General features: G+C 37.2%; 2 long non-coding RNA genes across 4 annotated transcripts in view; one reads left to right on the forward strand and one right to left on the reverse strand.

Annotated features, from left to right (window-relative positions):
• Positions 1–17,507, reverse strand: part of LOC146403585 (uncharacterized) — a 276,598-nt gene extending 259,091 nt beyond the window's left edge. Inside the window, exon 1 of the long non-coding RNA XR_014804489.1 lies at positions 16,537–17,507. This is a non-coding gene — a long non-coding RNA (uncharacterized LOC146403585). The remainder of the gene's footprint in view (positions 1–16,536) is intronic.
• The window catches only part of LOC146403586 (uncharacterized), a 403,397-nt gene continuing 391,993 nt past the window's right edge, over positions 16,326–27,729 (forward strand). For all 3 annotated transcript variants that reach the window (XR_014804494.1, XR_014804493.1, XR_014804491.1), the window contains exon 1: positions 16,326–17,109. This is a non-coding gene — a long non-coding RNA (uncharacterized LOC146403586). The remainder of the gene's footprint in view (positions 17,110–27,729) is intronic.

Consider the following 27,729-nt stretch of genomic DNA (forward strand, 5'->3'; position numbering starts at 1 on the left):
TACATGATTTTGTGGGCTGGCTATACAAGTCTGAAATCTGCATCACAGGCTGGATCTCTTCCGCACATGGTGGAGCTGCTATTCACAAGCAGAACTTCTCCTCCAGAGTGGCCTCAGTTCTGTTCTTAAGGACTTTCAACTGATTGAATCAGTGCCACTCATATTATTTAGGCTAATCTTCCTTTCATACTTAAAGTCAACTGACTATGGACTTTAATCACATCCATGAAACACTTTCACAGAAATACATAGCTTAGTGTTTGACTGAAAACTGTGGACCATAGCCTAATCAAGTTAACATATAAAACTGTTCATCAAACCATGGTAGTTTGTTTAGGGAACAGCAAAGATGATAAAAATGGCTCTTTTGTCTAAGAAGCTCAAAAATATAAGATATCTTCTTAAACATAAGGCGAGATACAATTACTTCCTCTAGAGAATTTTAACTGAAGTGCTTTGTGGAAACTTAGTAAGGAAAGATGGCTTTCAAATCAAGGGATAAGAGAGCTCAAGATTAAGACGGCATTTGGGTGGCAGGATCTAGACCTCAGTGCTACCTTCACTAGTAACTTTGAAAAACTCATTTAATCTATTTGAACCTCAAAATGAGAATTAAATGAGAATCACGTGCATATCATGCTTACCTCATAACAGTTTTTAAAAATAAAATGTGAAAATGCAAGTGAAAACAATAAATAATACCTTATAATACTGTTATTTGACACTTTATCTAAATTTTGATACTAAGGTAAGTTGAATAAAAACATTCAAAGATATTTACATTCTAATCCTCAGAACTTTGAATATGTTGTTACTTTAAATGCCAAAATAAGTGATTGAAAGTAAGAATCTTGAGATGGAGAGATTATACTGGGTTATCCTCATGGGCTATTCTTACAAGAATCAAAGGGTTCGTATAAGAAGGAAGCAGGAGAGTCAGAGACAGAGGAAAGATGTGGTGAAGGAAGTAGAGGCAGAGAAGGATATGTAAGGCCAGTTGCAGAGGTTCAGAAGGGTGATAGGATTGCTTGCTGGGAGGGTGCTTGGAGCCAAGGAATATGGGTAATCTCCAGAAGTTGAAAAAAGCAAGGAAACAGATATTTTCCTACAGCCTCTGGAGGGCACGTATTCTTGCTAACACTTTGTTTTCAGTCCAGCAAAACCTATCTAGGACTTCTGGCCTCCAGAACTTTAAAACAAATTTGTATTGTTTAGAGCCACATAAATGGTAATAACTGTGGTAATTTGTTACAACAGCAATAGAGAACTAATACAGATATATTGTCTTGAAGGATATTTACTGTGTTTGTCCCCATGTCTATTTCTCCTTCGTCCTTTTTTAGTTTAGAAAACATTTAGAATAAAAACTAAATTTCCTTTGCAGTTAGGATAGCAGATAACTGAGTTTTTGCCTGTGCTAGGTAAGGGGAAGGGGATGTACTGAAAAGTAACCTTGAAGGAAACAGGCCTTTCCTTCATTTCTCCTTTCTCCTTAGCTTTGGCTATAATTAAGACATAATGAATGAAACTAGACCAGACATTCTGATCATACAATGGATGCTAATATTGAGGACATCAGAGCAAAAACAGAAAGAGCCAGGATCCCTAACTATGGAGTCACCATATTAACTCCCGACCAAGTTCAGAATTTTGTATGAGAACAACATCAATTTTTGTCCTGTCTAAATATGATTATTTTTAGTTCTCACGTACAGTAAAATAATTTTGCCTAGTATATTTATATTTACAAATTAATTGGACATTTCTTCTGCATGCAAAATGAAAATGAGTGTTAGGTAAAACTCCCACACATTGAAGGCTAAGTAGAGATTCATTAAATGAAGATATTAGAAAATGGAATGCCAACGGAAGGAAGACTATAACTAAAAATATAGAATCCCAATCTATATACTTTATTTTTCAAATATAAACAGGCTGGCATATTTTAAATAAAAGGTAAGTTTACTGATCTTAACTATTCACCATGTGCACAGCCACCTATAAGTATTTCTTTAAATAACCACCATCCATCATGAATAACGGATTTAACACTACATACACATTTGGCCTACTGAGTGTTTTAAGAAGTAGTCTATCTGATCAGAATTATAATTTTAACTCAAAAGGTTTTAGTGCCGATGCGCTGATAAAGAATATGTGACCATTTTCCTCTGGCATAATGTTAAACAGAGACATGCTACACATTAAGGATTCCTTTACAAGTAAGTAAAACCAATAAAAAAAAATAGCAGAATTCTCAACTCAGGTATCAGGATATGCAGAAATAATGAATCTGTCCTGGGGAGCGGACTCTGAGATGAATATTTTCATGCAATAAAGGAGTCCTCTCAGGATTAAAACCTGTGAGGAAAGGGAAAAGATAAGATTTGGCATAGGAGAAATTGGGCTGTGATCGGTTACAACAAACTCCACACGGAGTTCTGAAACTGAAGCAGGGGTCAAGTGTCTATAAATTGCATCAGCCAGGCATTGATGCAGGCAGTCTTCACGGACACATGTTATAGACCCCAGAAAGAGGGCATGATATTGAGAAAGGTGATTCTTTTTGGTCAAAGGCAATTAATAGAAATTGCCAAAATTGAGGCTGACAGCCAGTGGCCCTCTCAGAAGCAGGAGAAATAGGTCCTTCAACCCTGAAACATGGGGTTGGGTGGCACGCAGTGTCCTCTATTGTCCACTCTGTGTACTGCTTGGATCTACTCTTGTTTAAGTTCTCAGAACAGCTCCTCTGGGATTCTGTTGGGCATCTTTGCTGGGAAACTTACAAGAGGAAGTCCTTACTCTTCGAGCTGGCTCATTTCTCCTGTTATATATTTGAGATTCCTCTCACTCACAGTTAGTACTTCTGTTGGGCTCTGAGGAGTTCAAGCGCCCTGATCACCACACCCCTCTCAGGGTATGGCTGCTACTACAACCATTTACCACAAAAATAGGGAAGAAAATGCCAAGAGATGCCCCAGAGAGCTGCCTAAGTGCCACAATATATCTCCCCCCCTTCTACACTGTAAAATAGCAGCCTTCTTTTTCCTGATTATGAGGGTCAATTTTTCTTATCAAGAAGATTATTCCTTTTGATCCTCTGATTTCTCTGACCCAGAAGTTTAAAGTGCCCAGGAAAGAGACATAGCTTAAAACCAATAGAAATCTTGTTGCTTCTCCCTGGTGAAATCCAGATTGCTTTTAAACATTCAAAACTCAGAACTGTGGAATGGGAAGCACAAATGCCCCCATGTGGGACACTGGAAATGATGGCACATGAGGTCATTCTTAAACTCATCCCTTGTTTTCCAAACTCACACAACACATTTTGGAAAGAGCACCATGTAATCACCACTGATGTGGCGTGTGTACTGCACTCCACAGCACAATATTCCATCTTCAGTGGATGATCCTTCTGAGGTCTTCCTTACAGAACTTATGATAAAGAGATAAAAGATTTTTCACTAGAAAGCGATGAACAACCTAAACTTGTATGTCGATCTAAACTTGTGTCTTCTTGGAGTTTCTGAGGGCCTAGCAGTTAAGGATCTGGCATTGTCACTGCTGTGGCTTGGATATGATCCCTGGCTGGGTAACATCTGCATGCCATGGAGCACCAAAGACAAAACCAAACCAAACAAAAAACCTTGTATCTTCTTAATGACAGAGCTATATATACATTTTTACAATGCTCCAAAGAGAAATGGACTAATTTACCATCATAGAAGAAGGTCTCAACATACTTTTTCTGGGTGATAGTTATTAAATAACAATACAATGTATGAATACGGACTATTTAACAGCATAAAAACCAGACTGATATGAAGCCATTATAAAGAACACCATTGTAACATATATAATATTTGCTTATTAATTTGGAACTTTTCTGAATATTGTCAACATACAGGCATATAAAACTTACTTCAGTAAATATCAAAAGACAGGAATCAAAGAAACCATTCCCTCTGTCTGTAAATATGGTAGAAATCAATATTCAAAAGCCGACTAGAAAAATCCCATGTGTTTGGAAGGAAGAAACTTCTGTAATTTATGGGTCAAAGAAGAACTCAATGAAAATTAGAAAATACTTAAAATTGAATGATTAATGAAAACAACATACACAAAAATTCACCCTGTAGCTAAGCCAGTTCTTAGAGGAAGTAATACTGCTGTAAAATAACCACATTGGAAAAGAAGAAAAAAATCAAAATTAATTAGCTAAGCTTCCAATTTAAGAGATAAAAATAAAAAATACACCAAAGAGTATTTTAAGTAATATATATATAATAGCTGAAAAAAAATGAAATAGAAAATAAAAGGAAAAAATAGAGGAACGACAAAGCCGTAAAAATTAAATCTAATAAAATTAATAATACTCTAGTGAGAGTAATCAAGAAAATAATAAGAGACTCAATTCAAGAATTTGAATTAAAAAGGGAGTAATATTTGAAAAATCATATGCAATGGGTAATTTATGAGAAAAACATTACATAACAGAACTAAAATAAGAAAAACTAACCTGATATATGCCAACTATTAAATAAATTTTCAACAGCAACATCTATACTAGATTACTTACAGCTTCTTTGAAATATTTAAAGAGCAAATAATATTTGAAATAAAGGAGAGAAAAGAAACAATCTTTGTGAAGTTATAAAGTCTTGAAAATAAAACATAAGAATATTATTAGAAAGTAAATTATAGGACAATCTCACTTTTATAAAAAGAAATTCAAAAGTCAATGTTACAGAAGTAAATCCAACAATGTATGTTAAACATACTACAGAATGACTACATTTGGTTTTGCTTAGGAATGCAAATAATTTTAATATTAGGACATAAATTGAAATAATTTACCACATTAATTTAAAGATTACAGGAGTTCCCGTCATGGCTCAGTGGTTAACAAATCTGACTAGGAAACATGAGGTTGCGGGTCTGATCCCTGGCCTCACTCAGCAGGTCAAGGATCCCACAGCGTTGCTGTGAGTTGTGATGTAGGTCGCAGTCGCGGCTCAGATGTGGCTTTGGTGAAGGCCTGCGGCTACAGCTCCGATTAGACCCCTATCTTGGGAACCTCCATATGCCGCAGGTGCGGGCCTAGAAAATATAGACCAAAAAAAAAAAAAAAAAAAACCTCGAAAATATTACGAAATATATGATCTCAATAATCTCAATAGCTGATAACTCAAAAACTCAACATGCCTTCCTAGTTAAGAAGAAAGAAAAACTTAGAAAATTAGAAATAGAAGGGAAATTGTATTATGTAGTTAATGGCAGTCTACGTCCTATCTCCAGAAAAAAATAAACAATTGAATGCTTTCCTTTTATGATTTCAAGAAAAGGATGCTCCCTATTACCACTTGTATTGAACACTGTATTAGAAGTCCTAATCAGCACAATAAGGCATGAAAAGTGAATTCAAAGTAAAATAATTAGAAATAAGGAAACAAAGCCATTAGTATTCAGGTAATATTATTATCTAAGTAAAAAAGCACATGAATGTACAGAGCGCTTATAAGAATAGAGTTTAGCAAGTGTTCCAGATATAGAATATAAATGCAACTTTATTCACTATCAACGAATATTTAGAAAAGGTAATATTAAAAAAGATATTTTCAATAGCACAAAAAATAGAGTAATTAGAAATGTCCAAAGCTTTGATGGGGAAAATACATAAAATATTGTTGAAAAATATAAAACAACCTAAAGAAGTATTGAAATGAGTAATTTTAATTCATTGGGAGACTCAATGCTATGAAGACAACTGGAGAGTTAGAGAAAATTTAAATAACATCTGGTAAGAAAACGGTTATGTCACACAGTTTTCAAAAAAATCAACTTCTAGTGAATAAAGATTTCGCTGAAGCGCAAAACTTTTTTTTTTTTTTTTAAGAAGACAAAGTAAAAGAATGTCTTCTTTTACATCCGGAAATACAAAGATATTTTAACAAAAGGTAAACCACAAAAAAAAGTAAACCACAAAAAAAAAATTGATAAATTATGAACTTGATATTGTTTTTTTTTGCCTCCACCCTTTTTTTTTTTTTTTTAGGGCCACACCTGTGGCACATATGGAGGTTCCCAGGCTAGGAGTCCATTGGAGCTGAAGCCGCCAGCCTTCACCACAGCCACAGCAACATCAGATTCGAGCCATGTCTGAGACCTACACCACAGCTCATGCCAACTCCGGATCCTTAACCCACTGAACAAGGCCAGGGATCGAACCCGCAGCCTCATGGTTCCTAGTTGGATTCTTTTCCGATGTGCCAAGAAGGGAACTCCTGAACTTGATATATTTTAAAGAAAGTTTTAAAAAATAGAATTTTGAAGGCATTAAAAAACTAGCAATATCAGGGAAGTGAATGAATTAATACATGAAACAAAACAAGTATTTATATAAAAAATACTGGGTAGAAAAAGCAAGTCACATAGAATGACTCAGTATATATATAAGAACATACAAAACTAAAAGTTATTTTTAGGAGTAGCTGATTTCAACAAAGGTCACAGCCTTTCCCCATCTGTATTTGCTCACCCTTTAGCAATGTGACTTTGCAGCTGCTCTCTTCAAGAAGTAGTGACTATTTCTCAACTCCTTGGATTTGGACTTGGTCATGTGACATACTTTGGTCAATGGATATTAGCAAACATGACACAGTTAAAGCCTTGGAAATTTCTTGTGCTTTGTCACCTGTTCATCTCCTGCTCTTGAAACTTGCCACCACCATGTGAATAAGTCTAAGTTACCCTGGTATTTGATAAGAGACTTGTGATCCCAGCTACCATAGGCTCTATTATCAGATAGGTTAGGGAAGCCATCCTGCACAATCCAGCCCTAGCTGAGCCACCAGATGACTGCAGGTGAGATGACCCAGCAGAGAAAGTTGAAGCCTTCCCAAAGAACTGCCTAGGTAACCCAAAGAATTGTGAGAAATTATGAACGATTATAATTTTTATTATTTTAAGCCACTACATTTTGGGATTTGTTGTTGATGCTGTTACACAGCAAAACTAAGTGACACACTGTTATTCAAACATGTGGTAAAATTATAAGCAAAAGAGAACAATAAACTCAAAGGTTTCTATCTTTGAAGGGAGTGTGGACATGATGAATTGGAAAATTGATGTAAGGGCTTCAAAAATAATAATATCCTATTTCTTTCTTTCTTTTTTTTTTTTTTTTCTTTTTAGGGCCACACTCATGGCATATGGAGGTTCCCAGGCTAGCAGTCAAATGGGAGCTATAGCTGCCGGCCTACACCACAGCCACAGCAACACAGGATCCGAGCTACATCTGCGACATACACCACAGCTCATGGCAATGCCAGATCCTTAATCCACTGAGCAAGGCCAGGGATTGAACCAGCGTCCTCATGGATACTAGTCAGGTTTGTTAACCATTGAGCCACAAGAGGAACTCCAAATATTTTATTTCTTAAACTGAGGAGTATGTACTTTGTATATTTGCTATTCTTTATCCCTTTTGCATATTTTACAAATACTTTCTTTTTAACTAGTTAACATAATAGTTAATACATCATAAAAATCTTTTTTTTAAAGGATTATATGTATTGACTCTTTGCAAGTCTCTTTACTTTATAAAGTCAATATGCGCAATAAAATTTATAGAACTGGTGTTTGGAACATACCTTAGAGGTTACCTAATAGATCAGGCAAAATGCTGATGATTAGGAGATTAAATCACCTATTCCACTCAATTACATCTATGTGTTCTTATTCTTCTTCCCTTTATTCAAATCATGTCCGAGCCACCGTCGTCTTTAGCTCTTTAATCTTCACATTAAGTACCATTACCAAAGCATTCATTATTTGTTCATGAGGACATTTCTCCCTACTAGACGGAAACATTCTTCTATCTAGTCTCTTTTGCTAGTGTTTCTAGGAACTTCTTTGGATTCTGGATTGTGCCTGGTCCATGTATACTTTGGATTCCAAAAACCAAAGAGCTATCCAAACCCAGGTTTTTAAAAATAACAATATTTCATGCAAAGTATCCATGAAAATATTATCTTTACATATTGAGGACAAAAAGTCAATTCCTTTGACAATGAATATTTGAATAAAAGTTTGGTCTTCCAGGAAAACCAACTGACTTGTGGATTATACAACAAGGAAATGTCACTGTCATACCTAGGCAGACCTTCATGTTCTCTTGCATGGAAGGGACATTTCAAGTTCAGGAATGAACAGAAACAGACTGTGTCATTTTAAACTGATAATTAGATCATTCTTATCCAACAGAAGCAAGGATCAGATTTAGAAGTAAAACCCTAAACACCAAGGATATAAAAGAACCAAGTGAGGATGCATGTAAACAAGTCATGTTCTATTAAGATAAGAAATAAGATATTCATACTTGTACCTTTGAAGTCTCTGAACTATTCATGAACCTGGAAGATGAGACTCCAAAACCACAATAAAATCCTGCTGTTGGTCTTGAATTATGCAGAGACATTATGTATTTGACATAAGGTGATCTCATTATTAAAGAAAAGGAAAAGAGGGAATTCTCAGGTACAATCTCTGAATCTGTCTGGCTATTTACCTCTAAGCAAGTAGCTCAAGAATTCTGAGAGTTTCTGCCGTGGCTCAGTGGTTAACGAATCCGACTAGGAACCATGAAGTTGTGGGTTTGATCCCTGGCCTTGCTCAATGGGTTAAGGATCTGGCATTGCCATGAGCTATGGTGTATGTCACAGATGCAGCTTGGATCCTGCATTGCTGTGGCTCTGGTGTAGGCCAGCAGCTACAGCTCCAATTAGATCCTTAGCCTGGGAACTTCCATATGCCATGGGTGTGACCCAAAAAAGACAAAAAAAAAAAAAAAAAGAATTCTATATTTCACTGTGTTATCATCACCACCAAAAATATCATTAACTTTCATTGCTCATGTATTTGTAATTCAATGGGTAATCTTTTTACAAATTTGCATAATAACTGCCAGCTTCAATATGCTAGTAAATTATTTTCTTTCTTTCTTTTTTTTGTCTTTTGTTTTTTCAGGGCTGCACCAGTGGCATATGGAAGTTCCCAGGCTAGGGGTCTAATCAGAGCTGTAGCTGCCGGCCTCCACCACAGCCACAGCAACGCCAGACCTAAGCCACGTCTGTGACCTACATCACAGCTCAGAGCAACACTGGATCCTTAACACACTGAGCGAGGCCAGGGATCAAATCTGCAACCTCGTGGCTCCTAGTCGGATTCATTTCCACTGCACCACGACAGGAACTCCATAGTAAATCATTTTCAATTGTTAAAATGGGAGAACTCAGTTATGGGGGTAATTTGTCTTCTGGCCTAATCTATTGAGTGACCTTTCTTCTGTGCCCGGTATCCTCATGTGGCATTTAGGACAGCAGTAGCTCCCTGGATTCCTACGAGGATCTGAGCCAACCAAGGTATACCACCTTCTTTAGATACTAGCTTCCTACTTTTAAGAAACTAGACAGAAGATAGATAAAATGATGGAGACAGATGAGTGACAGAGTGACAGAGAGACACAGAGAAAAAGATAGAGACAGAGAGGTAGATAGGTAGGTGGATAGGTAGATAGATAAAAATACTGATAACATGAAAGGATAGATATTACTAAGACCATATTTTGCAAGAGACTATTTTAAGTCATAAATATATAAAATCAAAGACAATTTAATTTTTTTTTGTTTATCCACTTCTTTACCATTGTTATAGTAGAATCTGGGGATACATAAATAAGTTTGTGTTTCTACAGGGATTATAGTAGGAATGACAGAGTTGTAGATAATTAGAATTTAGTGCATTACATGCTGAAGTAGAAGTACATCCAGGTAAAAAGCTCTCACATAAGAGGGAAAAACCAATTCTGCATGGGATGGAGAAAGAAGAAAAAGCAACAGCAATTTCTCAGAGAAGTATTTGAGCTAAACTGGGAAGGCAAGATGGAACTTGGTGGGGCCAGTTCTAGCAAGGCTTCATTCTTTGACTCAACAACTATTTATTCAATCACCTTGAAGATGCTAAACACTGAGGCAGGTACCTGAGATATAAAGGAAACAAAAACAGTTCCTAAAATGAAGGAACTTGTAATCTGCATTGAGAAACAGGTCCATAAATAAGTAATGGAATTCTAAAATACAGGATAATATATTTTATACATATGATTGAAGAAAGAACAATTTTGTCTATCCAAAGGGAACTGAAAAAAGCTCTCCAGAGAAAGTGACACGGGAAGCTGTAAAATTGCTCATAAAAGATTTTTGTCCATAGTATTTTAATGCATATAATTTGGGGATAATACTTATATTTTTATAGTGTTCACATAGTCACAACCTCAGTGTCTTCAAAATGTAATTACAGCTCTACGTGTATTTTCAGAAATAAAAATATCTTCACTTTCATACTTTTCCAGGATCATGTCATTCTTCCCGCTTCACAGAATTTTTTAAAAATAGTTTGTGTAAAGCTGTGATATTTCTAAAAAGTCTATAGACTTGCTAAAATCCACTGCTCTTTGATAACAAATGTATTTTTTCATGAGAAAAAGGTAATTATGGAAAGTTTTAAAACAATTTTCTAAAGAATCAGTAGTATCAGACTTCTTCAGATATAAATATTAGTAATAGAACTATGAAAGGGCTCAATATAGCAGGAAATTTACTAAATCTAGATGCTGCTTATGAAACCTAGATTGCATGCTTGATGTAAAGATTGAGACATTAATTTTTTTTCTTGACATTTCTATAAATAAACCTAAGTACATTTTAATTCAACAAGTGTTGACGGATCATTCATTGTAATCAAGATAGCATAAGACATGGAATCATTAACAAATATGATTGCTTCTTAAAATGTATACCACAATATTTAAAATAAAATAATGCAAATACATTAATAAAATCAATTATCTTTTTTTCCACCTGTGGCATATGTAAGTTCCCAGGTAGGTGCTGAATCGGAGCAGTAGCTGCCGGCCTACACCATAGCCACAGCAACATGGGATCTGAGCTTTATCTGTGACCTACACCACAGCTCATGGCAATGCCAGATCTTTAACCCACTGAGGGAGGCCAGGGATTGAACCCTTGTCCTCATGGATACGAGTCAGGTTAATTAATCACTGAGTCATGACAGGAACTCCAAAATCAATTTTAAAATACCCACAAAGAAGATAAGAAGAGGAGCTCATGTCCAGTCCAGAGAATAGAAAAGCCTCAGAAAGGAAAAGATTTCAGTGCCAGCTCCAACAGACAGATCATGGGGGTAGTGTCTACCAGTTGGGGGACAAAAAAGATAACATAAGCAGAGTCCTTGAGTTAGGAAAGAACAGAATGCACTCAGAAAGCACTGAACATTTCACTTTGATCAGATTATACTTCTCAGTTGGCAAAATTTCCATCTCCCATAACCAAATGATAATAGATGTCTATAACTTATAAAAGTTTATGTGACTATACCTAGCTTCAATATGAAAAACTGCTAGGAACAATTAGCCATGCTACTATGAGTGAGGAAGAGAGGAATGGTAGCCCATGCATGGCCCATGTATTTGCTAATTAGGGAATGACATCTGAGGCATAGTGAGAGGTTAGGATAGGCAGTTAATATAACTCATGCTCAGAATCTAAAGGCCTTAAATTCCAAGCCAAGGGGTGTGTGTTTAATGGAATTCCCGTCATGGCGCAGTGGTTAACGAATCCGACTAGGAACCATGAGGTTGCGGGTTCGGTCCCTGCCCTTGCTCAGTGGGTTAACGATCTGGCATTGCCATGACCTGTGGTGTAGGTTGCAGACATGGCTCGGATCTGGCATTGCTGTGGCTCTGGCGTGGGCTGGCGGCTACAGCTCCGATTCGACTCCTAGCCTGGGAACCTCCATATGCCGCGGGAGCGGCCCAAAGAAATAGCAAAAAGACAAAAAGACAAAAAAAAAAAACCACATAAACTTTAATTACAGAACTAATACACAGCTTATTGTAAAGGATTTTTTCAAAATCCCAAAGTATGCATGGAAAAGTAAAACCTCCTCCTTAATACTAAAAAAAGAAAGAGTTAGTATATTCTTCCAACTTTTACACATGTATATACAAATGGGTGTAAAATATGTACTGAATATAAAATTGTTTGGATATAAAATTATGTTCCCATTTCACATAATTCTACACTGGCCTTTTCATGAAAATATATAAAGATCTATCTCATTTTTTTTTAACTGTGATATAACATTTCATTGTATGGTATATTACTGAACTATTCTTTAGCTAATTGGGAGCCATTGAAATGTTTCAATGGGAAAAGGAAATGATTATAAAATTTTAAAATCATAAAAAAGTTGATACAATAAATTTTTTTTAAAGTTGATAGGAGAAATAAGAAAAGAAACATTTAAAAAAGTCTTACAATATTCTAAGTAAATTCTAATAAGGTGAGAACTTAAACTAAATATAAGAGATGTTTCAGATAATGTCATTAAAAAATAACTTAGAATTATTCTAGTTTACCGGGTGGCAATAAGAAACAACAGAACGAAGAGAGGGAAGGCCCAGTGGGGATATTAGGGAGCTCAAGGAGCTGTCTGTAGAGAAAAGGAACAAAAGGAAGAAAAACCATTTGTTGACATGCCCTATCTTTCCCTTGTTTTCTAGCCTCCCATCTTATCAGATGCCAAGTTACATCAACCTAATCACAGCAGTGTTTCCCCAACTTAACCTATTTTATCTATTCCTGCCATCACTATCCCCGTTAATTCCCTTTGTATCGCCCTCTCACCACTGCTCTCCCTCTAAATCTCCCAAGACTGACATCAGATTAATTTTACTCAGGTCAAAAGTCAACACGGTTCAGGGGACTAGTGCTCACTTACACATACTAGATATCTGCTACACACTAGGAGCTCTGTGATCCTTTAAGGAAGGAGCTTCCTTCCTTCCTTTAAAACGTGGTTTGCATCGGCTCCTCATGGAAAGCCACTTTTTTTCATGAAATTATTTGAGTCCAGTTTCCTCATCTGAAAAATGGGGAGACTAATATCAGCTTCATGTGTCTGTGGCATGAAAAGTACTCATTTAGTATGCTAATGCTACACAGCGAACATGGGAAAATTAGCTTTCATCTGCGTGAATTCTCAACCACACCCCAAACTGCTTCTGCAGACTGCCCAACTTCACAACTTTGTTTGCCATTACGTATTTCTTTATAAATTCCAATTTTTCACTTCTCAATGGCTTAGTCCATGCTGTTCTAACTAGCATGCCTTACCTGACATCTCTACCTCCATGCTTGTAAATTCATCCCTCTCTTATAGGTCCCAGTCACACGAAAATATTCTGTAATTTTTCCCATGTAATAGTAATCTCTCACCCGTCTCATTGCCACAGCATTGTATAGGTAGCTAACATGACACTTGCCTTTCTCTTTCATTTTGTGGGACACATGTTTGTGTGCCTTATGCACATGGCTTATGTACTTATAGGTGTATACATCTTCACTTCTAGTCTCCGAGCATCTGTAAAAGCTGGGGGGCAGGACCAAGTGTTTATTCTTTATTAGATCTAAAATGATCACTTTACATAATTGACATAACAAAACATTTGTTTAAGTCTGTGCTAGGTAGTTTCTATTTGTCCCTCCAAATTTCATCTTGCTGTCCGAACTGGTAAACTGATCTTTGGATCTTATCAGCAGACAAAGGAGAGAAACAGTTAAGGAAGGAGAGAAACAGGTAAGGAAGCAGAGAGAGGTAAGGTCCTGGCCCTTTCAACTTAGAGTCATTTTGAGTTGACTGCATTCCTCAACTGAACTGCTCCAGTGAAGGTGGCCAATCTATAGGACATGACCTTTCAAAACACAGTAACTGCTCTATTCAGTTGCCCACTGGGGCCTAAAGTTACAAGCCCTAAGTCACTTGTAGAATCCATTTGTAGAATCAATTTAAACCCTTCCCTTTGAAATATTTTGTTTTGAGTAAGCCCTTCCTTCGTTTTTTCTTTTCTACTTCTTCTTTTCATTTTTTAATTTTTTATTTATTTATTTTTTCTTGCTAGGGCAGTCTGCTAGAAAGCTCACAGGGAAGTTTTAGATAAAGAGGATAGGATTTGGGAAAGCAGCTTCTTAGGTTCTGTCCTATCAATCAAATAAGAGGAAAAGTCTTTACTTAGCCTGGAGAAAACAATAGTGTGGTTGGAGGCTGGAGGAAAATGAAAACGGCTACCAACTGCTGAAGACAATGCTTTAGGAAGTTAGTTAATGGTGAATAAAAGTAAAGCAGAGCAGCATGGAGGGCCTAATTGCACAGAACTCAATTGGCAAGCTTGCCTGAATTCCTCCAGCAGTGCTTAGCCCAACAAGATCAAGAGAGTTGTTAAAACAAAACAAAGTAAAGCAAAAGACAACACAGAGATAGAATCTGATTAAACTGGGAATGATGGGAGATTAAAGAATCATGGGATCCCAAGGTAGTAAGAAAGGTCACAGCCAGAACCAAAGTGAAAGTCTAAGGAAGACAAGTGAGGCCAAGAAGAGGTTAACGGGTCATCTTTCACTTTTAGTTCATTTGGAAGAAACATCAGTTAGACTAATTGTGCAACATCACCGATTGCATTAGGCACAGTGATTGTATTTTTTTTTTTTAATTTTACACCCAGACACAGTTCTGCTTACTTGCAGTATAGTTTATGTGCCAATAGTTAGGCTGCCTATAATTTTAAAATTACCTTCTAAGATAATAGGATTTGGATAATGTTTTGTTATTATTCAGAAATTCCTTTGAAAAACTGATTTTACAAATACACATTTGCTTTCTAGAATTTAAATCTTTAAGACTTCCTTTTCATTTGCTTCAGTTCTTACTTTGCTTCCAAGAATCTGCACTTCTGACAAATTGAGAACAATAACCAGATTTTAGACCTTGATGTAAAAATAACACAAGGGAAAAGAAAAAAGAGAAGAAATGCAAAATAGTCACATTAATGAAAACAATTAAGTTCTTGACTGCAATATGAAAACAGGAGAAACTGCTGTGCTAACTAGCAAACTACACAAAGGTTGCCAGGGGAACAATACTTGTACATTTCCTGGTTCTCAAAAATGTACCCATGTAATGTGTGTGTCTGACTCTTTTCTTTTTCTTTTGAAAATCTCAACTGAAAATCTCCTCCAAGCTTGTGAGTTCTTTGTTATTCACTTGTAAATTCATTCTTTAGAGCTCATATCACAGAATTGGCTAAGCTGGCAACATATAAAAAGGCACTGATTTTTTTTTTCTTCAAAAGTTATGAGTGCTGTATGCAATGAAAATTTCTGCTCTCCCTGGAGCCTTTAAAAATAGGAAAGTGTAAATTGGTTTTGCCTCTAAGTATCTTTCATTTTTGTTTACTCTCTTTCTACTTTTAGATTATAAGTTTCTCCAGGGCAGGCATTAGATCTACATTTTTTAATGTAATTCCCCACAGAAATTAAAACAGATATAAACTCAGAGTAAGAAGAAAATAACTCTTTTTGTCTAGTATCATATATATTATTAAAAAGTAGTTTTGGAAATTGTGAATTGCTTTTTCTTTTCATTGTGTTCAAATGAACTCAGGAATTAGATATTTACCATCAGTAAGTAATGTCATCTAAGGAAAAGGCTGCAGAAGGAAAAGTATTTTTCTTCCATCCTGGGTGGTGTGCGATGTTCCTATCTTAGTTTGAACCCTTTGGAGGCATATTGAAAGGGATTAGCCATCTCTACTGCCTATTCTAGCCATTGCCTCCCACTGGTAAATGCTGCCCTTCATCTGTGTGACAAACCAAATGGACTGGTCATGAAAAACCTGAAGACAATAGTTAGGGATTTACTAAGATTAATATCAAATCGATAACTAAGACTTGGTTCAGGACATATACTGGTTATGCAATGAAAATGAATTCTTAGTAACAAAAGGAATATAAATTAATTCACCAGTCAAATACAGGCACATGGCTTTGCTAAATATTTATTAAATTCACCATATTTAATGGGTATATAGAGTTGAAGAAGAAGGAAACATTTTTACTTGGAAGAAACTAACACATTAATTTGTTTTTATGGGAGAAAAATACGTACTCCTTCTATATTACCCTACTCTCAGCTGGTTTACGAACAGAATTCAAGTTGCAGCTGCTGTTAAAGACAAAGCAACAGGCCCAAAATGGAGTTGCTTTTGCTAGGCCCCACTGTCCCCAAAGTTTCAGTTCTCCCAGTAAAAGTAAGAAGAGGCAACCTGGAGTTCCCACTGTGGCTCAGTCGGGTAACGAGCCAGTCCGGAATCCAGGAGGACGCGGGTTCGATCACCGCTCTCGCGCTGCGGCTTAAGGATCCGCCATTGCCCGGGGCTGCGCGTCCGAGACTCGGCTCGGGTGGATCCCGCGGTGCGTGGCCGGCGGCTGCAGCTCCCACTGGATCCCTGGCCTGGGAACTTCCATACACTGAGGGTGTGGCCCTAAAAAAAAAAAAAAAGGAGAGGAAACCGAAGGAAACCCCCAGAGCCCCAGGACGGAGCCATAATCAACCGAGTACCTGAGCCGGAGCCACCGCCTCCACGCGCTCGCTGCCTCCGGAGGGGCTGGGCCGTCCCGCTCAGATCCTCTGCGGCTTTTACCTCAGGAGCTTTCGAGGCTTTATTTGATCATTTCTTTTCCGAAGCCGGGTCTGGAAACGGCTGGAGTTGCCCTGGGTCCAACCTAGAAACCGAACCGGGCTGAAGGCTGGACGAGGTCCGCCTTCGAAAGCAGACCGGGTTGGGCGCGGCTCCGACCGCCGACGCCTTAGGAACAGGACTGGTTCCGGCCCGACGGCGTCGGACTCGAGCTGGGCCAGGCCGGGCAGGGAGGCCTTGGTGAACAGCATTTTGTTTTGCGGCTGAAGACGCCGCTGCACCGACGCCAGGAGGGGCTGGGATGACGGCGGCCTCGGCCGAGGCCGCTTCCCCGGCTAAGCTTTACAAGGCGCCCTGGAGGCAGCCGCCGTGAAGCGTGGAGGGCAGCCTCTCTCCCTCCGGCCGCTTCTCCTCAGCAGCGTGAGCCCCGCGGGCCACCCCGCTCGCGCCGGGGCCTGCAGGAGCCCGAGGCGAAGGGCGGAAGCCGGCGCAGGGTAAGAGCTCCTAGCCACGTCCGCGGTCCTGGGTCTCTGTCTGTGGGGCCGGGTGGAGAGAGGAAGGGCAGATTTCACGTCCCTTCCTTTCAGGTTGGTGGGCAACAAAGAGTTTAAGAATTTATCTTTGGTTCGAGATGTGTGAAGCTGCTTTCGGGAACCCGTTGGTTGCCCAGCCTTTCTCTCTCAGGCCTTCTTATGAGTCGCGTTTGGGGTCCTGAGAACCTCACTTGGCTTGTCTGCCTGCCTGGGGCACGCGCACTGCCGTGTGCAGGCAGCTCCGTCGTCAGTTGAGGGGTCTCCCGAAGCTCGGCCTCACCAAAGTGTTCCTTGTGCCTCGTTGGTAGCCAGAGCCCCAGGCCGCCGGCCCTCGGGGGAGTGACCAAGGCTTAGCTGTCGGTGGTTTCTGGGCGGGGCTCTGCCCTTCGGGGGAAGGTAGTACCTTTCACGTTGTCTTTGGAGGTGCCTCTTGTGTCCATGGGGTTGTTCAACATTGTCGAATATTTACTTTTTGTCCCTGCTGAAGATATTCAAAAGGTGTTCTTTCTTTTTTTTTTTTTTTTTTTTTTTTTTTGAGAGCAAACATATTGATCAATTTACTTTGAGTCCTGTTGCCCAATCATTACAACTCGTTTGACCCATCCTTGGATGGTGGTTGGAGAGACAAGCCAAAATCTCAAGTCATTGTTTTTGGACAGTAATATAATATTTCATTATATATGCTGTATTTTCTTGATCCATTCACCCATTGATGGACACAGGCTGTTTCCATATCTTGCTCCTTGTAAATAGTGCTTCAGTGATCATGGGGGTACATATATCTTTTTCAGGTAGTTGGATCACATGGGAGTTCTGCTTTTGATTTTTTGAGGCGTCGCCATACTGTTTTCCATAGCGGCTGTACCAATTTTCGTTCCCACTAACAGTGCATTATGGTTCCCTTTTTCATCTTCTCCAATACTTGTTATTTCTCGTCTTTTCGATAACAGCCATTCTAATGGGTGTGATTTGTATGTCCTCAATGATTCTAAAAAGAATTTTTTTTTTTTTTTTGAAGTAGCTTTATGGTGGGAAGTTGGTGAAATTGGGAGCTGATATTCAGAGCTGAATAGGAACTTGCTTTTAGGCCTTCTTTCCTAAGGTAAAATGAAACTTTGTTTCCAGAGGAAAAGAAAAATATCCTAAAGACTTTGTGGGAGGATTTACTAAAACATTTGGAAGATACAGGTCTAAATAGAGAATCTAGAAGTCTTTGGATTTCCATTTTAGTTGAAGATCTCCTCCCTGATATAAAGAAGCAAATTGAAGATAATGTATTTGGATTAGTAGTTCAGCCTCTTGGTATTGCTCTGATTCTTTGAGGAATTAAGAGCAGCTTTACTTTTTTTTTTTTTTAATCTAGTTTTTACAAGAACTGTAATGTGGCTCTAGAAACAATTCAAAGCCCAACTATCCTGTTTACCTGTCCTCAAATCTACCTTATTCATCTCAAAAGGCTTGCAGGTAGAAATCCAAAAATTCTTGGTGGAACATGCATTCTTTTTCTGTGCCTTTTGATATGTAAGTATTTTACCTGATTTTAACCTGCCTTTCTCCAGGAACTGAGGTAATTCTTATTAGAAGGAGGGGGAAAAAAAGAAAGAAAAAGAAAAGCTATTTTGAAAACTAGACTGATGAAAAATCTTAAAAATATCTCCCACACATATTGGTAAAAACTTCATCCATTTGAAGTTTCACTTATTCCATCTGCCAAACACTCAACTTGAATCCAACTATTCCTTTATAGTGAGTTTTGTTTTATTGTACCCATCATATAAAATTTTAAAATTAAAGCTATAATGTCTCTATGTTTATGTATGTCTGTATGTTACAGATGTGTGATTTGGGGGGGAGTGTTCAATGGTACTGCCAAAATTAATTCATATGGAACTCTATTTAATTGGCTTAAAGCCAAACAGGCATTTATATAAATCTAGCATAGTCTCAGAAATGTAGAAACTAGAGTTCCTGTTGTGGTGCAGCAGAAATGAATCCGACTAGTTTCCGTGAGGATGTGGGTTCCATCCCTGGCCTCGCTCAGTGGGTTAAAGGATCTGATGTTGCCATGAGCTTCGGTGTAGGCTGAAGATGTGGTTTGGATCCTGAATTGCTAAGGCTGTGATGTAGGCTGGCAGCTACAGCTCTGATTTAACCCCTAGCCTGGGAACTTCCATATACTGTGGGTGCAGTCCTAAAAAAGCAAAAAAAGAAAAGAAAAGAAATATAGAAACTAAGCCAAATGTTTTTCAGGTGTGTGTGATTCAAGATAACTTTCAAAAAATAAAAGCTAGTTTAAGTTTGTTGGTTTAATTTAAACAGGAATGTCTTTAGAGTTAGCAGCACTAAATATAAAACTTATTCCTCATAGGTTTACTGACAAGTCAAATAAGCTTATGTTATCTCCTTTAAAAAATCGACAGGAAAGATAATTTAAGGTGATGGTTAGCTGTTTGTCTCATTAAATTTTCATGAGTAATCTAAATATAATTGTTAAGAACAAGTAAATTAAATAGATCTAAGTAAGATCAAGGTTTATAAGTAAAATTTTCAATGGCGATTATGTTCTTTGCCATGTCTACTTTAAAATAGTTTCTGAAATATTTTTGGCAACTTGAAATCTTAAATTTATACTGAGGTAAGTTTAATGATGGATATTAATTGAATATCTAGATTATTTCCAAATAAGATACAATACAGAAGTAGTAACTGAACACAGATATCCTCACTTTTGCTTCCCTTTTACAGAAGAATTAATGATACTTGGCTTTATTAGTAAACATATTTTATGCCACCTTGGAAAATTAATTATGAGGAACATTATGCTTCTATAAATTATACAATGTGTTTATAAGTTTGCCAATTCACAGAATGCTACTGTAATACCTTACTTTTTAGTTTTCACTAAGAATTAAGGATTCTAAGGCTTAAGAATTCTAATCAATATATGTAATTAGGACTACTTAAAAAGTATACAGTGAAAGAAAACAGTGTACGAAAAGTAGGTAAGAAAAATAGAACAACTAATTGTTCTGGAATGAGAAAAAAAGAGTAAAAAATGAACAAAATCTGAATGAATGTTAAAATGTTGAAGATCTGTGGAAAAAATCTTGAGAAAGAAATTTTTGTGTGGTCAAGCTGACTAACATTGGAATGGATTTATTTAAGTTTTAAAAAATAATTTCAAAGGCACACGTGTATGAAATTAGAATTAAGTTTAAATTTTTCCCTTTGCAACTTTAAGTATAGATTTATAATATTATATTAGTTTCAGGCATACAGTATAGGGATTCAATATTTATACATTACATTCCATTTAAAGTTATTAAAAAATAATGGCTATATTTCCCTGTACCATGCAATATACCCTCATTGTTTATTGATTTTATACATTGTGGTTTTTAATCTCTTAATCTCCTACCCCTATTTTGCCCCTCCCCCTTTCCTTCTACCCACTGGTAAACACTAGTTTTCTAAATCTGTGAGTGTTTCTGTTTTGTTACATTCATTTGTTTGTTTTATTTTTTAGATTCCACATTTAAGTTCTAGCATAAGGTATTTGTCTTTCTCTTGTATTTCACTAGCCTGATACCCTCCAGATCCATCCTTGTCATCACAAATAGCAAAATATTCTCATCAACATTTATTATTTGTAGTTTTTTTTTTTGGAGCCGCACCTGCAGCATATGGATGTTCTCAGGCTGGGGGTCTAATCTGAGCTACAGCAGCCGGCCTATGCCACAGCCACAGCCACAACAGTGTGGTATCTGAGCTGCATCTGTGACCTATACCACAGCTCATGGCAATACCGGATCCTTAACCCACTGAGTGAGGGTAGGGATCGAACCCGAATCCTCATGGATACTAGTAGGTTCTTAACCTGCTGAGCCATAATGGAAACTACCATATTATTTGTAGGCTTTGTGATGATAGCTATCCTGACAGGTGTGAGGTGATAGCTCATTGTGGTTTCCATTTGCCATTCTCTGATTAGCAATGCTGAGCATATTTTCATGTGCCTATTGGCCATTTGTATATCTTCTTTGGAAAATTATTTATTCAGGTCTTCTGCCCATTTTTTAAACAACTTTTTTTTGATAATTGAGTTGTATGGGCTGTGTATATATTTTGGATATTTACCTCTTATTGATTGTATTCTTTGCAAATATTTTCTCCAATTCAGTGTGTTGTCTTTCATTTTGATGATGGTTTCCCTTACTGCGAAAAAACTTTTAAATTTAATTAGGTTCCATGGAAATGAATACATTTTTCTTGGAATATTAGTCTGCTCTGATAAGGATTGTGAAATTTTTTGCTTATTTGTTTATTTTTACCTTTTGGATAATTACCTGGAAAGCAAAGATTTTGTGTCTTACCAAAATATTATATTTCATACTGTCTTTATTAGTCATGCTTTACTTTAGGAGACCTAATCTTTTCAATAATAAAAGAGCTAAATTTTGTCACAGTTAACCTTCTATATTTGCCTTTAAAATAATCTATTACCATTTAGTTAAATAGATAATTATTATTTCATAGTAATCTGTCATCCTATTTATTCAAATGTTCAAACCTTTTGATGTTTTGACATCTTTCTAAAATTAAATTCTAAATGGAGTATTTTTGACCTCAAATTAACTTTGAAGTGTTTTAAAGATCCCTGGAGAATACCATAGGATTTGTGTCTCACCTTGTATATTTGGTATGTTAATTGACATGAGAAGCATTGTCAGAAAAGTTATGATAAGCCTTCTTACACATTTGTATTTATATTTGTATGGTTGTAGGTTATCAATATAAGATTTCTAGAAATTTTATGAAATTTCTAAAAATATGATATATTTTAGTATATTATCAGTTAATTCCAGTTATTAACATAACATATTTTGTGTCACAGAAATAACCAGATTTCTCTGTCAGTTCTATTATAATGAACTCTCATCAGATATTTATTTATTTATTTATTTATTTTTGGCCAATCCCACAGTGTGTGGAAGTTCCCAGGCTAGGGGTCAAACCCACTCACAGCAGTGATCTGAGCTGTTGCAGTTACAATGCCAGATCCTTCACCTGCTGTGCCACAAGGGAGATCCTCCTCATTACATCTTTAATTGTGCACATTTTTGAAGTTTTTTATAATTTACGGATCGTTACAATTTTATTCCAATGCTTTTGCAAAAGTGATATTTTTTTTAGTAATAACTCTACCAAACACAGGAACTTTCTTGTTCCTGTGCCCTTCTGCCTATAATAGTCTTGAATTTTTTACAGCTGCTTAGAACTCCTTTTCTATCTGCTGGATTAGATGTGCCTGATTCAAATTGATTTTTGCTCAGATAATTTCTTAACATCTTTAATGTGCTTCAGTTTATCTTTTAACAATGCTATTGTTAAAGAAAAAATTATTCTGACAAATAGCAAGAAAGGCTTTATTCAAGACTGTTGCAATAGGGGAGAGAAATCAGGCTCAATTCCAAATAAAGCAGAGAGAGATGAAGATTTATAATCAACAAGCCAAAATGAGGGAGTTAGTGGGTAGAAAATCGCTGAGAGGAGACGACAAGGGCAGGGGATTCTTGCTAATCCGATCTAACAGAATTCTTACTGAAGGCAAGCCAGAGTTATCATATATCAACCATAGGGGTTGAGGAATTTGATCATATGTTGAGGGTGGAGGGATTCTCATTAAAGTAATTTTATTCTTGGATGGTTGTGTGGTGAGAACATTGAACCCTAACCAATTGATGTTGGTCCCCAGAACTTTTCCCTTTGGAGAAAGAATTCAGCAAAGAGATTGAGAACAGTGAGGCAAATAAGTGTTTACTAAGAGAGAAGAGAGAGAAGATTGGTGTGAAGAAAGCACAGGCAGGTTCTTGTTCAGGGAAGGGAGGGAGAGGGAGATAGAGACAGAAAGAGCAAGAGAGGACGTGGGTGACACATGCTTTGGATGTCAAATAAATCACTTGTATGGAGGCAGTCCTCCTGGGCTTCCTCTGGCCAATCATTTTGCTTTGTCTGGCCTTGAGCCCACATTTGGACGGACTCGGACTCGCAGTTCTCCTGTGTGCGTGCGCATCTTTTAACCAGGATGGATTCTAGCACAAGGGTTTTTGGAAAGTTGACAGGATGTACTGTGGTACAGTGCCCTCCTTTCTCTGACCCCTGAGGAACATTTCTGTGAGTATGTAGTCCTGGAGGTTTCTCTGACCTCAAGAATGAGAAATAGGTGGTCTTTATCTTTCATCCAAGTTCCTCCTTGACCCTGCTGTAACCTTTATCTTGAAGTAACTGTTCACAGGGAACAGATTACAGTTGCTCAGCCTGGGGCCCATCTATCTCATTCTTCAATTTAGGCAGGAATTTTGCTACAACTAGACTGCACTGCCAAAGACAAGGCCCAAAGATGAGGCCTTGTTGAAAGAGTTTGTCTCAAGTTTGATTAAAAGTGTCACTCTATCAATGCTGCCTTGCTAAACTGTTAATTAAGAGTTAAAGCATTCTCAACTTAACCTATGTGATTGTAAAGACAGCCATGCACAGTGTACCAAGATCCTCTCTAATGATTGTGAGACCCAGCCCTCCGACTTGACTTCCTGGGTGGCTTGGATACCTGCCTCACTTTTCTGGTCAGGGCCTGTTTCCTCATCCATAAAATAGGACCTGCACTAATGGACCCTTTGTGTAGCAAATAAGAGGATATATTGAAAATGCCTTGAAACTCTACTTTTCTGTGCAAATGAAAAGTGCTGTTATTGTCAAGAATGTCTCTCTCCTCCTTATTCCAGTGAACTCAAAGTAACTATAAGTTTGATGCCTGCTATACCACAGATAGAAGTAGCCAAAACCTGCTATAACCCCCTCTTTTGTTTTTTGTATTTTGTTAATGTCTCTATTGCAACCTTTGTGATTTTGTCTTGCAATTATTTAATTACACAGCTTTTCATCCCACCACTTTTTTCTTAAGACAGGCAGCTTACGTCATTCTTCTTTGTGTTCCCATTTCCCGTGGTACATATTTGGTCTTCAATAACTATTTGCTGAAAAGACAGATAGTTATTTCTTGCTTCCAAGAACATCTGCTAAGAGTTCTTTTTTTCTCTAGTTTTCCTTGAGCAGCATCCTCCAGCAACCAAAGAAACTCTTTTCCTGGCTTTCTTTTTATATTGGCATACTGGAGTGAAATCACATTATTATAAAGAGTTTATACTCAAGAAAGGCATGTGAAACAAAAATCACATGTAGTCAAAACTGTCTTTGAAAAAGGCCTCAAGTAGCCCTTTGCTTCTCTTTTGCAATCTCTTTCACTGAAAGCAATAAATAAATAAATAAATAGGGTCACTGAAAGCAATAAGTAAATAAGGATTTCCCACACAATCTTTTTTTAGGTGACCAAAGTGATTTATTTTGGTAAGTTAAATGTGTAAATGCTGGAGTTCCCATTGTGGCTCAGTGGTAAAGAACCTGACTAGTATCCATGAGGATGCAGGTTCAATCCCTGGCCTTGCTCAGTGGGTTAAGTATCCAGCATTGCGGTGAGCTGTGATGTAGGTCACAGACGTGGCTCAGATTCTTTTTCTGTGGCCATGGTGTAGGCTGGCACCTGCCACTCTGATTTGACCCCTAGCCTGGGAACTTCCATATGCCACAGGTGTGGCCCTAAAAAGAAAAAGAAAAAAAAAAGTGTATATGCTGATGTGATATTGCCTTGTATTGTTGGGTCCTGATTCCCATCCTGTATTTTCCGTGTTTTTCTTCTTTCCTCTCAGCTGGGATTTGCCATTCTTATTTTAGTTTTAAACCTGCATTAGTGTCTGTTGAAGACTGTTAAAAGCTTGAGGACTTAATAAGTTATGGTTCATTATGTGGGCAAATAGCAGCAAATTGTTGTCCTGATAAGTTTGGCGTGACCCCACTTCTCAGTCCCAATTACACTAGTGGATTTACACCTTCTTCCAGAATCACATTCTCTGCCTCATGCTTCATATGTTAATTGCATCCCTGCCTTTCCCTTGAAGTATCAGTCTCTGTCTGAAGAATCTCTTCTCTAGGAGGGGGCAGTGGACTTACAACCACTACTCAGTTCTCCTCATACACATGGCAGTTCAGATTTCTTTCTTCTGCTTTCACACTCTACCTACATTCTTGCTATATATTTCAGATAGCTTTATCTATCAATACCTTGACCTATATTGTTAACAAACCCACCAAGTACCATTTTTATTCCAAAAGGGATTCTCTGCCCCGAGCTCAGCAGCTGGTTCCAGGTCCTCACTTTCCTGTTTTGCTTCTGTGAATCTCATCGTCATATCATCACATCGTGAATCTAACTCAATTGTGGCAGCTTAGGTGAATGAGTGACTTTTGAGAGACTATTATTGTCAACCACAACTAATGTAATATAAACAGAGTTAAACCTTTAACACAAGAATTATGTATTAAACACTAACAGATTTCCTCACACATTAACTATCTGGTGGATTTTCCTTTTTACGAAGAAATTGAATATCCAGAAATTAGCTTCCAAAGCATTAATTCTTTGAGTCATGAAGAGATATTTTAATTAGGGAACAGAATCCAACATTGGATTTAACTCATAACCTTGAAATATACTCAAAGGGTGGTACAGAATAATCTCTCCATCAGGAGGAAATGAGGAGGAATGAGAGCCAGAGAGTCATCACTCTGAAATCTGTTGAATAAAAGTGATTAATTTCAAAGTCTGACTCACAAATTTGTGGTTGATGGTCTTCGGTTTGGAATTTTTATACATCTTTACTTGGACAAGAATCCTACATGTGAAAACAATAATCTATCAGTTTAACTTTTTGTTTTCTTGGAGAGTTTCCAGCAGTGTATGATTTTTAAGAAATACACATTTATATGCACACTTACATACATATATATGTATCCTGTTCTTTATCTTGAATTAGGTTTAGAAAGTGTTGGAAATGGGTTATAATCTCAGATCCAGGAATGAGATGTTCTTGAAGACAGACAGAGATGAGAATTGGCTCATTTGTATAGCTTAAGTCTTCACACACCTTAGCTGAGATGCAATAAGAAATATGCCTTATTTCACACCGTAACATGATTTGAATTCTTTCCTACTGCCTTTCTCTCTTGTAGGCAATTGTGATACCTTTGACCCAACTGCATAGACATAGCAAAGTCATGGGTTCTTTCTAGGATCTTAATTGTGTAAAGGAACAGCGATAAAAATCAGAATGAATTTTAGAGTGTTGTGTGAAAAGCTGGCCACATGCTGAAAGGTACTTGCCTTTTGCAATCCTAAATCCTCACTTCTAAGGAAAAAAAATTGAGACTCACAAAGCAAGATTAGATTTTCATCGATGACTCATTCCTGGGAATCCTGCATGGTCCCAGTATTTACTGCTTTATTATATGAGTAAATGGAACAGTATAAACACTCTGACCTTTAATTCAGGATCTCAGCAACTGTACCCCATGCCTTTCTAGTCTAATCTGTTAGGAAAATAAAAATTGAGAAATATACGATTCAATAACCATATTTAATTAATTCACTAAATAGGTTCAAAGCAGGTATGATTAGAGATATTAGGTAGTTTTTTTCCCCCCTGTTCACTTTATAAAAACAAAAAAACTAGCATTAATCAGAGAATAAAAATGTTGAGCATTGTATTTCCTAGTGTCAGTGGTTCAAATGGGCCTATCTCAGAGAAGGGGAAAAAATAAAGATTATGTACAATGTGATTTTTTTCTTGAAGCTCTTTTCAGCTTTTTGCAAAACATGGCAATACTTAACTAATCTGCTTTCCTGACTGTGATCTTAGCTTTTAAGTCACACACTTAAAGAAAAAAAAAGAACATTCTTTTTACTGTTCTTGCTCTTAAGAAAAAAATCTGTCACAAGTTTACTGAAGGCATTTGGCATTTTGATGGAGATCAGATAAGACAATATATGCCTCATGAAAAGCAGTGTGAGAACCGGCATGCATGAATTCATATTAAGAAAAAATTATCAACAAGCTGAAGAAAACTGAGCGTTCGTGAACATCAAAACAGGAAGACAATGGCATAAAAATAATCTTAACAGTCCATCAGGTTTACTGGGAAAAAATGCCTTCTATTGTTACCACTATCAGCCCACTAGAATAACAAAAAATGTTTTATGCTATGAGTGCCGTTGACAAGGGGAAGAAAGCTTTTTCAGTTGGTCTAAGTTTAGCTTTTTCCTTTTCTTTTAATTGCCTGGAAATCAACTATCATTTCATTTCTGGGTTCATTCCACTAATTTATAGCCTAGAAGCACGCATATGGGCTTAATTCATGGAGCACTCAGCTAATTTCCCATCTGAGCTCTCTCAACTTCATCATTTAAATTCCCCCAGTGATGTGGGAACTTAAAGAACAATTGTTTTCTCTTTATTTCCATAATTTCATGCCTATAAATCCTCTTCATATTTCTTACATGATTTCATAAATTATATATAACTTCCAAATTGGTTTATAATTTACCTCACTCTTGCAAATAAAGTCATTTGCTTAAAGTCTCCAAAAATGATATATATTAGACTAGTTCTAAAAGAACTTGAGAAGCATGGG

Source organism: Sus scrofa, chromosome 5, assembly GCF_054392235.1.
Source record: "Sus scrofa isolate SSC_HxYL_T2T_F1_AM1 chromosome 5, Sscrofa_HxYL_maternal_Yorkshire_Landrace_v2.0, whole genome shotgun sequence".
Classification (NCBI taxonomy): Eukaryota; Metazoa; Chordata; class Mammalia; order Artiodactyla; family Suidae; genus Sus; species Sus scrofa.